This window comes from Triturus cristatus, chromosome 9, assembly GCF_964204655.1.
Source record: "Triturus cristatus chromosome 9, aTriCri1.1, whole genome shotgun sequence".
Taxonomy (NCBI): domain Eukaryota; kingdom Metazoa; phylum Chordata; class Amphibia; order Caudata; family Salamandridae; genus Triturus; species Triturus cristatus.
In genome coordinates, this window is record NC_140592.1 from 43192686 (window position 1) to 43205089 (window position 12404).

Below are 12404 nucleotides of genomic sequence, written 5' to 3' on the forward strand. Positions count from 1 at the left end.
AAAACATTCTAAATCACATATATGTGTCATGACTATGTTCACTTACGTATAGAAGTATGACGGGACCTAGGGACAATGATGCACATGTAGGTACACCCTGGTAACTGACATCTATGCGTATGTGTATCCCTGAGACACATGGCCAATTGGATGACTGTGGAGGAGTACTAGCTGTGTCCCCATTACACATTAACTACAGTCTCACAACCCCCCAACGTAGGCACACGTACATGTATTGAATAGGGCTGTGTGTAGGAATGCCCAATCGGTAGCAGGCCAGAGGTGGTGTCCTACATTACATGTGACAACCGAAACTCGCGTTGCATACCTACACACACACATCTGTGTGGCCACGTCCTGTTACAATTCATGACAGCTACACATGGTCTGAGTTTGGACACCATAATCACATTGCAGAAGTCACGTAAGTGCACAGGTCGGCCAGCAACTATCCCAAAACAATGTCTGGCCCACAGAGGTGGAGATTGCAAAAGGGAGCCATCCCCATTGTACATGCGTCAGTCAGTTCCTCCCTGTGTAGGGGCGATGCTCATTGTGGCACAAGAGTGGACATTCGATTCAACACTCATCACAGTTAGACACCAGTGGATTAGCATAGACTTTATTGGCATGTACGTGTCCGTACGGACGAGGCAACGGCCACAACAGGCAGGGACAGGCTTAATGCGCTTACACGCAGCATGGGAACATGTCGAGGTTCAGAAAATGGTGAGGCAAAAATGGACCACGATCATAACGGGAGTCAACGGTCTCAGCACACCTTGCCGTTCTGGAGGAGTCATGTGTTGTCTGGCATCTGCCCACTGCACCGTGTGAGGGGGCTCGACTCACTGCCGATGTGATCAGCATAGTGCTCTGCCACTGGAGTGCACAGATTGTCTGTTCTGCTGACAGTGATCAGGTGGAAGGGTCCGACAGGTTCACATGTCGTCCTACATTGCAATGTGTGTTCAATCACCCCAGCAGTGTGTTCGAATTGGTAACGTTGCCAAACGACGCTGTGTTGCTCCGAGCATGGACCTGCATCACCTTGCACAGGTGTGTGTATGCATGCGTAGCTCCACGCACATGCATCCAGAGTCCTGACGATGGCATGTCGACATGTCCTCTGTTGTGGTGGGATATTTGAGCATTCCTCATGATGCAACAAGTTGTTGGGACCTGTGCTGTGTGTGACAATCTGATGTGGCTGCAGGGACGTAGTTACTCGTCCATGAATGCCCGTGCAGCTTCGTGTGCAATGTGTTCCAATCGTACGTCATTGTCGTGTTCGAGGAACACCAGACTGTGCCAATCCATTAACTGGTCCGGGCAGATGTGCTCAGCCCATGCCGTTTCCCCAATTCGCAACACAGCCCAATAGGGGAACCCCTCGATGTGGTCACTGCACACGAGGAATTGTGCAATCTCCCATGCACAACTGCCAATACATACGCAGTATGTCAAGGCATCCCATACACGGCTGTCTCGGTTACATTCCTGTTTGTGATCCAACAGGGGGCGCACACACAAGTCATAGTCCAATTTATCTACGGTTGTGTTGGATAGGCAGACATCCATGGGACACTCGAATGTGCATGTTCGGCAGTGGAACCAGGGCTGGACGCAGGTGGTGTAGGCAAGGCGGAAGCTCAGCAGGTAACTGATCCGCAGCACTGCCAGTGGCAGTGCGCCCAGTAAATGCAGCATACGTGCACGGTACAGTTCCACGTGACAGGGGTTGTGCATGTGCCCGGGATAGCCTGACATTGCGTTGGTGCGTCTCGTGGAACCGGCACTCTTCTGGACTGCGGCAGTTGTGTGGAGGATATGCCACAGCTCTGGGCTATGATTAGATTGTGTGTGCAACGTTGGGGAGAATGGGTTGCTGTTTCTGTGAGTGTCAAGGGCATCCCATGCGGGGGTACCTCAGGCCGGGCCTTCTGTGTGTGGGGTGTGGATAAGTTGGATTGTTCATTTGCACAATGCGTGGTGTGGGAGTCATCCACATCTACCATGGCATTGTAGTGGAGGCAGCGTTTTAGATACATACATTGCTATGTTAGCATAAGCACGTTAGATGTTAGAAACGCCGCACTGCGACCTTGGTCTGAACATTGTGTGCAGAAACAGTCTGAGCCACCAAACAATGTATATTTTTGAGTTCAGGTTGATCGGTCCACTCTCTAGCCATAACGTGCACACAGCTGCAAATACCTGGACGTTGAAAGCCTTTAATATTGCAGTTTGCATGCATTACACACATTCTGGAGAAGAACTTTTCCAGGCGCAGAGCAAAGCTGATCCTGTGATGTGATTCACCTAAGGTGATCTTTACGGTATGGGGTTCCTCATTCAAACCTAGAGACCTTTCTATTAGTATAATAATACTAGCTCACTAGTGAAGGGAAGGTGGTTGTATTCCACTGTCATTTGTAATATGATTTCTCCCTTCATTTCCTATGGTATTGTAACAATGCTGACGGTTTTAATTATAATCATTTGTCTGCTTATGTTAGCTAAGATACTGCATCTTAGGACACGTAGTTTATAAAATAAACATTTTAAACTTTACAGTGTCTCTGATTACTCTTGTTGTGGACTGATATGAGAATAATAACGAACAGGTATTTCTGATTCCCACCATTCCTGAGAGTACTCTGAGTCGCTTGTTCTGGGTTGTCTATACATTGGGAGCTCCGAGAGAATACGGATAACGAATGGGACACTGATGCTAGTCGGATTGGGGTTCTGGGTACTGAGGTGAGTTTTTGGTACACCGCAATTCACTGAGGTCCTGGTTTCCTGCGCATAGTTCTGTGCATGAGCAGAATCCCTGCAACATGGCGCACCTAACGTTTGGTCTTCTGATTTGAAACGCCTTAGTAGTGCTTATATTAGTCCACGACACCCTCACTCTTGTTTCCGGATAGCGAGAGTGACGGTTTTGACCTACCTGTTTGTACGATAGGTTCCCTCAATCTTGTTAATTAAAAAGGTTTTTTTTTCTATTTCTGAACCCTTGTGCTACAGTAATATCCATTGTTGTTCTTCTCTGTGTCCTTATGGCGGTCGATATTGCAGCGCATAGCCGAACGCCTCTGCGGCGTCATTTGACGCAGTTTAGGGTGCCGGACGATGGGATGGCCGTTATTTTTGTGGTGAGTGCCGATGCGTCATACCCTTACGAGTTGTTTTACTCTTGGGTGACTATGCCGGCGGTAAATGCGGACGACGATACGTTTCACTCCTATACTCCCACGCAACTCCCGGCAAACTATACGCCATATAGGACGCAAGAAATTCCTATTTCTGCTTGGCAGCATCGTATTTGGTTTAATGGCGCCCTTCCCCATGCCGTTACACCGGTTAGAATGGGCTCTTTGTCAATTCCAGGGGCCTCTTGGCCGGTGTTGGCCAGATTTATGCCTCATCCTCGGTATTTGAATGTTGCGGTGGGTGAGTTGCGTGTCCTCCATACAACCCTGATTACTGTGTATAGGGTTTTGGGGCAATACGTCTCGCGCAACGTGGAGGTGGGGGCACCTGCGGTTGCGGGTCAGCCAGCTGGCCAGGCCGGGGTTGTTTTTAGCCCCGTCATGGTTAATTCGGTAATGGGCAAGCGCCCCCAGAATAAGGACGATTTGCCTTATTGGCTTGCTGAGAAATTTGACCAGCTGGAACAGTATTTCCGCACTATACTCCTGTGGAAAAACACAGGATCCTCACCATTAGTTTGCAGAAGGACTTAGTCCCAGAGGTGTCCGATTGTAACAACTGGGGTAAGGTTTTTGCAGCCCATCTATGGCCGTGCTTCCCTCCGTCATCAAACGTGTTCTAGATCAACACGGTCCGGAGGCGGCAGTCGAGTTGGGAATGCGGCTTGTCGGTGTGTTCGACGTAGTTGCCACTCTCGTCCTTGGTAATCTCAAGGGAGATGCGATACAATTTCAAGTGGCTAATGGCTTAGCCCACGTCAATGAGCTCGACAAGCCCGAGAGTTGCCTAAAATGATTGCAGAAGCATATAGAACTATTGGCCGCAGTAGTTTAGGGATTAAGCCAACTATTGTCATTCCAGACTTAATACAGCAGACTAAGGTGAGTTCGTCTGTCAAAGACGATCGTCCAACTTTTCCTAAACAAAATTGGGGAACAAAGAAACAGGGAAAGCAGCAACAGAAACAGGGGTCTCGTCCTGCGTCTCCGGTACAGGCGAGTGGTGAACACACATACGATTTGCGCGATCGCACTAACATTAGGTCAACTGATAGATTTCAGGTTACTGAATAACGTTCTCCTCGTTCTTCACAGGAAACATCGGTCTCACAGTCCGGTGGCGGAGAACGTGGCAAAGGTCGGGGTGCCTGACAAGGACATGAGCAGCCCCATCAGCCTGACGGTAAGGGCAAGCAGGACGAGTTTGCACGTCAACGTCCCCCGTTTCAGAAGAAGAAAGTTGCTGCACTAACAGCAAGGTATGCCACAGATAGTGAGAACGCAGCTTCGGAACCTGACATGGGCACTAACGCTGCTCGACAGCGCAGCGGAGGTTACAGTAGTGCGGCAAGCACTGCGTCCATATCTGGAGGCGACAGCAACTGACATGTTCATTACTGTAGAAACTGCTGACACTAGAGTGGCTCCCCCTGATAGGCTATTTGACATAGTCCTTTTAATTGAAGGTGACATACAACACGAGGGATTTTTTGGGATAATCTGACCTCTTCCTATGATATTCTCTTAGCGGAGGCGGACTGGCCCCGGCTTTCATTTTGGATGCTCCTAGAGGGGAGGAGGTAATCCGCACACAGTGCCAAAGGGACACGCTGAAAGGTTTGCCGAAGAGTGGGCTCAGGTGCTTGCTCCGGCGTTGTACCGTACTCAGGTTGGGTGGGATAAATTGTCTCCAAGCCATGAGATTCCTTTACGGTCCATGCCCCAGCCGCAGCCCCAATATCCCATGCGCCGCAAAGCTAGATCGGGGAACAACCTTTACAACGCAACTTTTACAACGCACTACCATTACAACGCATTTTTTACAACGCATAATCCATTAAAACGCATGACATTACAACGCATGACACTACAACGCATTTTTAAAAACTACCTTTACAACGCATTCCATTCCAATGCATACTACCATTACAACGCATACCATTACAACGCATAATATTACACTATACTATCCAACACTTACCCTACTGATGCACCCCCTGGAGTTAGAATAGTAATTGTTACCCCTACACTATCCAACACTTACCCTACTGATGCACCCCCTGGAGTTAGAATAGTAATTTTTACCCCTACACTATCCAACACTTACCCTACTGTTGCACCCCCTGGAGTTAGAATAGTAATTTTTACCCCTATACTATCCAACACTTACCCTACTGATGCCCCCCCTGGAGTTAGAATAGTAATTTTTACCCCTATACTATCCAACACTTACCCTACTGATGCACCCCCTGGAGTTAGAATAGTAATTTTTACCCCTATACTATCCAACACTTACCCTACTGATGCACCCCCTGGTGTTAGAATAGTAATTTTTACCCCTATACTATCCAACACTTACCCTACTGATGCACCCCCTGGAGTTAGAATAGTAATTTTTACCCCTATACTATCCAACACTTACCCTACCGATGCACCCCCTGGAGTTAGAATAGTAATTTTTACCCCTATACTGTCCAACACTTACCCTACTGATGCACCCCCTGGAGTTAGAATAGTAATTTTTACCCCTACACTATCCAACACTTACCCTACTGTTGCACCCCCTGGAGTTAGAATAGTAATTTTTACCCCTATACTATCTAATACTTACCTTAAATGTAATTTAAAATTATGCGTTGTAATGGTATGCGTTGTAAAGGTAGTATGCGTTGTAATGGTAATGCGTTGTAAAGGTATTTTTTAAAAATGCGTTGTAGTGTCCTGCGTTGTAATGTCATGCGTTGTAATGGATTATGCGTTGTAAAAAATGCGTTGTAAGTGCATGCGTTGTAAAAGTGTGCGTTGTAACGTCATACATCCAGCTAGATCTCACGTCGCGGAAATCCTTGAGCAATTGGAATATCAGGGTGTTATTGAAGCATGTGTGTCACCAATGAATAATCCTTTACTTACTGTAACGAAGCCTGATGGGTCGTACCGCCTAGTTTTGGATTACTGGCATTTGAACTCTCATTGTCAGACGTGTGCTGTACAGAATACCCACAGTTCTGCCCTCGTTGATAGTCTCGTGAGAAAAAGGTTTAAAACCACACTTGACATATCCAATGGCTTTTACAGCCATAACCTGTCCTCTATTAGTAGTCAGTGGACAGCGTTTACCTCTGGCGGAAAACAAAAACAGTTTAAAATTTAAAAGGTTAGCCATGGGCTATAAAAACAGCCCTGGTGTCTTTGCCGCACGTGTAGTCTCTCTGTTAGAGAGCATTGACCCTGATGCGTACTCGTATGTTGATGATATCTATCTCACAGACGACGAGTTGTGGCCGCATCTGTGTCGCGTTGATCGCATTATTGTTATGTTTGCAGACTTCGGTTACAAATTCAACTTAGAGAAGTCTCACATTGCAGAATACACAGTGTTGTTTTTGGGCTACGAGCTAAACAATGAGGGTCGAGGGTTAGCCCCTCACTTTCTGTAGAAGTGTGCATGTTTGCGTGCTCCTACAACACTGAAAAAATTACAGTCTTTGCTGGGCTTTCTGAATTTTGGTCGTACTTACATTCCCGATTATGCCCAGCATATCAAGCCGTTATATGCCTTGGTACAACCTACTTTTTCCAAAGCGAGCTGGCTGCAGAGCATTCAGCTATTTTGCAATCTTTGCAAGCTGATCTTCTTGCTTCGAAATTCTTACTGACACGTGATAACCACACTAACCTGGTAATAAGAATTGTGCCAGGCGCAGTGGGTTTCACGTACTTAACGTTCAATTAGGGCGACACCGTCCCTATTGTTTACAAATCACACCTGTACACTTCGGCTGAACTGCGCTTTTCCACAGTCGAAAATGTTTTTACTGCAGTGCAGATGGCGATTCTTAAAGAACGAGCGCTATTGCAAGGAAAACGCATGTTGGTAGTCACACCGTATCCTGCTCTAGAGGCAGTGACAAAGGCCAGTGTACTTAATTCTAAAGCTTTGCATCCACGTTGGATACAATGGGCCACTTCTTTGACATCGCCAGATGTCACCTATATCTTTCATGCCTTATTACAGACTCAGGAGTACTTGCAGTATGAATTCGTTCATCCAGCTCCTCTGTTTTTGCGCCCGCTTGAAGATTACCATTGTGTCATTTACACTGACGGTTCGGCGCAACCGGCGACGGGATCGAAGCATGCCTATTCAGCAGCCTGCACAATTGTGGCGGGTACTTTCGTGAATGGAGAATTCAAGTCTGATGTCGTGCATACGCAGTCATTGGGAAATTGTACCGCACAATTGGCAGAGCTCCGTGCTCTGGTGCTTGCACTGGAGTTTGCTGATCCTCGGGTTACTACTCTTATAGTGAGTGACTCGTTTTACTGTGTTCAGTCTTTTAACGACAATCTATTCTTTTGGTCTCAGAATGAATATTGTGATTCCAAGGGTAGCACAATTAAGCATAAAATACTTTGGGTTCGAGTGGCAGAACTTAAACAACATCTGCCTCTCGTGAATGTAATTCACACTCTTGGTCACCAGCGAGTTGGTGTCCACGCTGTCGGCAACAGCTTGGCTGACGAGGCAGCGAAAACAGCAGTGGCGACATATCTAGTAGCAGCAGTTACAAGATCCAAAAGTAAGATCGATGATGACATCTTGGCAGCTATTGCTGCTACAGAGAAGGGAAGTAATTACCCGAGAGGTTTCCCTTCTCAGTACTCTTATCATTTAAGTCCTGATAAAGTCCCATATGTGAGAATGAATGATGTTGGAGACAGATTGATTCCCAACACGGACTGCAGACCTTCCTTGATAACAGCGGCTCACGAGGGTATGGCCTCTGCACATGCCGGCGTGTCAGCTACTGTTACCCAGTTACAACAACGTTACTGGTGGCGCGGGTTGTATAACCAAACACGCACTTATGTCCTTGATTGTGACATTTGCCAGCAGATTAAACCTTCGACTGCTGTGCGCCCATCACAAACTCAGTTGTACATATCTAACAAACCACTTGGGTGTGTTTATTTAGATCACTGCGGTCCTTTCTCCTCCGATACTGCGTATAAGTACATCTTAGTTGCAGTGGATTCGTGCACACGTTTTCTTTGGGTATGGCCTCAAAGGAGTGCTGATGCTCGTACTGTCATAAGGGATTTGCGTGTCTTTGTGGGAATTTTTGGAATGTGGTAGATTTCATTCTAATCAAGGCACTGCGTTCGCCTCTAAGGCGTACAAAGAAGCCTTGAAATCCTTGGGGGTCCAAGTCAAATTTTCATCTCCATACCGACCTGAGGGTAATAGTGTAGTGGAGCGAATGAACCGTGACTTAAAGCAATCTTTGAAAGCCAGGTTTTAGGCACAGGCCGGAACTGGTTTACCCATCTGTATAACGTTCAACGTGCACTTAATAATCTCCCTAGAAGGTCTCTGGGTGGGCGGACCCCATACTTGATGCTCTTTGGCATAAAAATGTTTGTCCCCGACCTTGATGGTCTAGACATGGAGGCATCAGCCACACCCTTTGACGTAGATGATCACTGTGCTGTATTACAGAGTCTACAAGAGACCAGAGACAGTGTCGCAAAAGGACACTTGTCCTCCACATCTGATGCTGCGCTTCAGATTCCTGTAGTCGGCTGGCTACCTCGAGTTGGAAACCTGGTCCGTGAGAAGGTGGAGAACAAGAAGGAGTTCGGCCCCTCTTATCGTGCCCCGGTTCCAGTGCTTGGCGTGCAGGGTACAAGAACAGTCATTTTACCTCCACTTCCTGGTCGCAAGGATAACAGGTACATCTCCATTGACAATGTCGAACTACAGCGAATGGCCGATTCTTCTTAGTATGACTCCAGCGGTTTCTTGCCCTGCGATGCTGAGAAATTCTGTTTTGGCTCCGGCTTCTACCACCATGCCTGATATTGCTATCGAGATGCATACAGTTGCTGATCCTTTGTTGCCACCACCGGCTGGTGGTTCACCTGAAGATACTGAGTTTGCTTATCCCGCAGATGAATCATTGCCTGTTTTACAATCAACCGCAGTTAACCAGTCACGTTTCTCCTTTGATACTAACTCTATGACTTCCAGAACTCCATCAAAAGTTTCTATTTTTGCTGTTTGGTTGAAAAGACATTTTTGGATTCCCCCTTGGACTTACATTTGGCTGGTGCTCATATGTATTTATTTGTTTATGTCCATTGGATTTGTAGTGGTATTTTTTTGTCATGTTAATGGACACTACCTAAAAGAAAGATCGACAATTAGACTAATTGATGGAACTTTGGCCCCCCACTCCTCATCATACATCATGAAGAGCGACCAGACTTTTGTGAATATTACTGCCTGGGCTGTGTTAGATGGGATTGTGTGGGATGCTGTTAAATTTCAAATTCATGGACCCACTGAGGTTATTAATGTTCCGAATGTGCTTCGTGTTTCTATGGGTGATGTTGTGAAACAAAACATCCGCTCTGATGATTGGGACGTTCAGGCCATAGAGGCACTGTTTTCTGATTTGAAATATTATGCTGCATTTGATGCCGAAGATTTGTATTTAGACACTGCTAATTATGGGGAACTGTTTTGCTATCAACATTATGGCAATCATTTCCTACATAAAGCCAATTCGTTTTGAACTTTTGTAAATGATACACCATGGGAACATTGTCCGACGCCAATGCAAGGCAGCTCCAACACATTGGTGAACAAATTTGCTTATTTTACTGATTTCAGTGTTTCTAACCCTGCCGCCTTTTATTTTAAAGTGGCGGCAGAAGCTTCATCAAAGGTTAGGCTGACACACACTAAATTATTGTATTCCAAATCATTTATGGATGATTTGTCAATCAGGGGTTATGATCTGTGGAAAGCTACTATTGATCTTAAATCTGTTTGGGGTTCTCAACCGTGGCAGGTACAAGGAACTGAAGCTTTGCATCGTGCCTGCCTCCTCTCAAATCATATATTATTTTTGAATTCGACTATTTTTCAGCCCACCTGCTTTGGATTGGCTACTTCTAAAAAACGGAATTCTCCCTCTACTCCGGATCTGGGTGCTTATCCAAATTGGGATAGTCATACAGATCTGTCCCTTGATGTGCTGCAGTCATGTGATGTGCTAATACATCCTTCAATATTTCCAAATTACATTCTGAATGATGGTTGACTTGGCAGACAAGCTCAGATTCCTGTCAACATCGTTTTCTGGGTCTGCAACCTGGGTATATGCAGGTTCGCGTTGACCCCCGCTTTGAATCTTCCCATTCTGTTACTACCTACTCTGTGGGGAAGTTATGCCAATCTTGGCTGCAACATTCCACCTTGGCATCTGTTAAACTTCATTTATCTAAATTAAATGACAAAATAGATTTGAATGATTTTGTTAAGGGTCCTGTAGGTGGCAGGTCCAAAAGAAGGGTGTATGCTGTTTATAACGAAGTTTGGAAATTATCTCAAATTGAAGCGGCTTCCAGATTGAGAGCCATTGACCAGGCCAATTTGGAAAACATTCTGGCTGTTATCAATAATAGCATTAACACCCTTTCTTCCAGGATTTACACATTAGATAATGTTGTTTCATCTGTTGTTGATATTGTGCAGGATGATATGTCTGTTTTGTATCATGGTCAAAATCAATTACGTTCTATCATGCAGTTTGCATGGACTTTGCAACCATTAAATGCTGGGAAAGTCCCCTGGGACTACATGAATACTTCATCTTTATTCCTTCCCTTTAATCTCACCGCGAAACAACAATTCATGTCAATGAAAGATGCAACATATTCATTACTGCATATTGAAAATTTAGAACCTTTGCCTTAATTGAACTCAGCTGTGTGGCTTATCCACGGGTTAATCACATTGCCATTTCCTTTGTTTAAATTCAGTTCTTGCATGAAACATTATGGCCTAGTCAGATATGAACCATTGGGTACTGCTTTCCTGCATGAAGTTTGGTCACTCCCATTTACATACAGGTGTATGAGAGAGGGTAAAGACGTTTATTTGAAGGGTGAGGAATGCACTTCCACATCTGATCACTCTGTAGTCTGTAGGCACATCCAATTGCATGGCGCGTGCAGTGTGCAAGCGCCTAATTTAGCATGCATCCTGAAAGGGATTCCAGTGCCAGCTATTACACCCTCTTTCACGTTGCTAGCTAACGGTAGTTATTTGCTTTTAAATAACGAGGCTTGCTGCGGGATGCTAGTGGGAATTCCCTACATTGTGACTGTATCACAAAGAGTAGTCTGCTTGTAAAAATGTCCTTTTCCCACCCCCGCATGGGCGGCTGGATGTTTCCATCTGGCCTTCCATTCCAACCTTGAAAGCAGAGTTCAACAAGATGAGCAGAATAGGGGCTCTATTGTCTCAAAAAGAAGTCGCAATGACTTTGTCCCGTGAAACGTTTGTCCTTCACGTAGCAAACACCCGCACAGAGGTGCATGCGCTTTTAAATACTGATCTCCCACTGCATTTCGGTGCCCTGATTCAAACTATATTCAATGCCTCGTCAACAACTGGCTTGGTACATTTTTTCAAAGTTGTGGGCTCCGGCCTCGTGACCTCCTTCCAAACTATTTTTGGTGTAATACCGGCATTTTTTCATTCTATTTTTTTCAGCGTCTTTGGCGGGCTCCCGTTGATTCTCTCCCTCACGGCTGGTGTGCTGTTGTTGATCTGCTTACTGCGCAATGGCTGCACAATTTGTGTCACGCGACAGCCTGTCCCGGCTGCTCCATCTTCGTAACCGGATGCTTGAATATTATGGAACATTACCACTGGCAACCCTGAACATAGCCTATAGATTGTCCTTCCGGTTTTCCTACTTTACATGCGTGCAACCTGTGTTTCATTGCCTAGATTGTCCTTTCGAATGGGCTCTGGATTTGTGCTTGTCAAACTCGGTGTCTCCTGCCCCGGATTATGATCGACTGATGTGTCCATTAGTGGCTCATGAGTTGGACTGTTATGGTGTCAGGATTATGGCCTGTGGAGCGGCACATGGAGTCCTGGGGAATTGGGACATCGGAACTGTAGCGTATGACTTCTTGGCAAGAAGTTATCTTGAAGAACACGCCAGTTGTCCTCTGATTGTGCTAGAGGCCCCAATTGTCGAGGAACATGTATGTTCGTTTACATTATTAGAATGGATGGCGGACACTTTTGCAAATCGTTCCAATGACTTCCTCTTGGAAGCTTTTGCTACGTACTGTGCTTCCACATTGATGGATCAACTT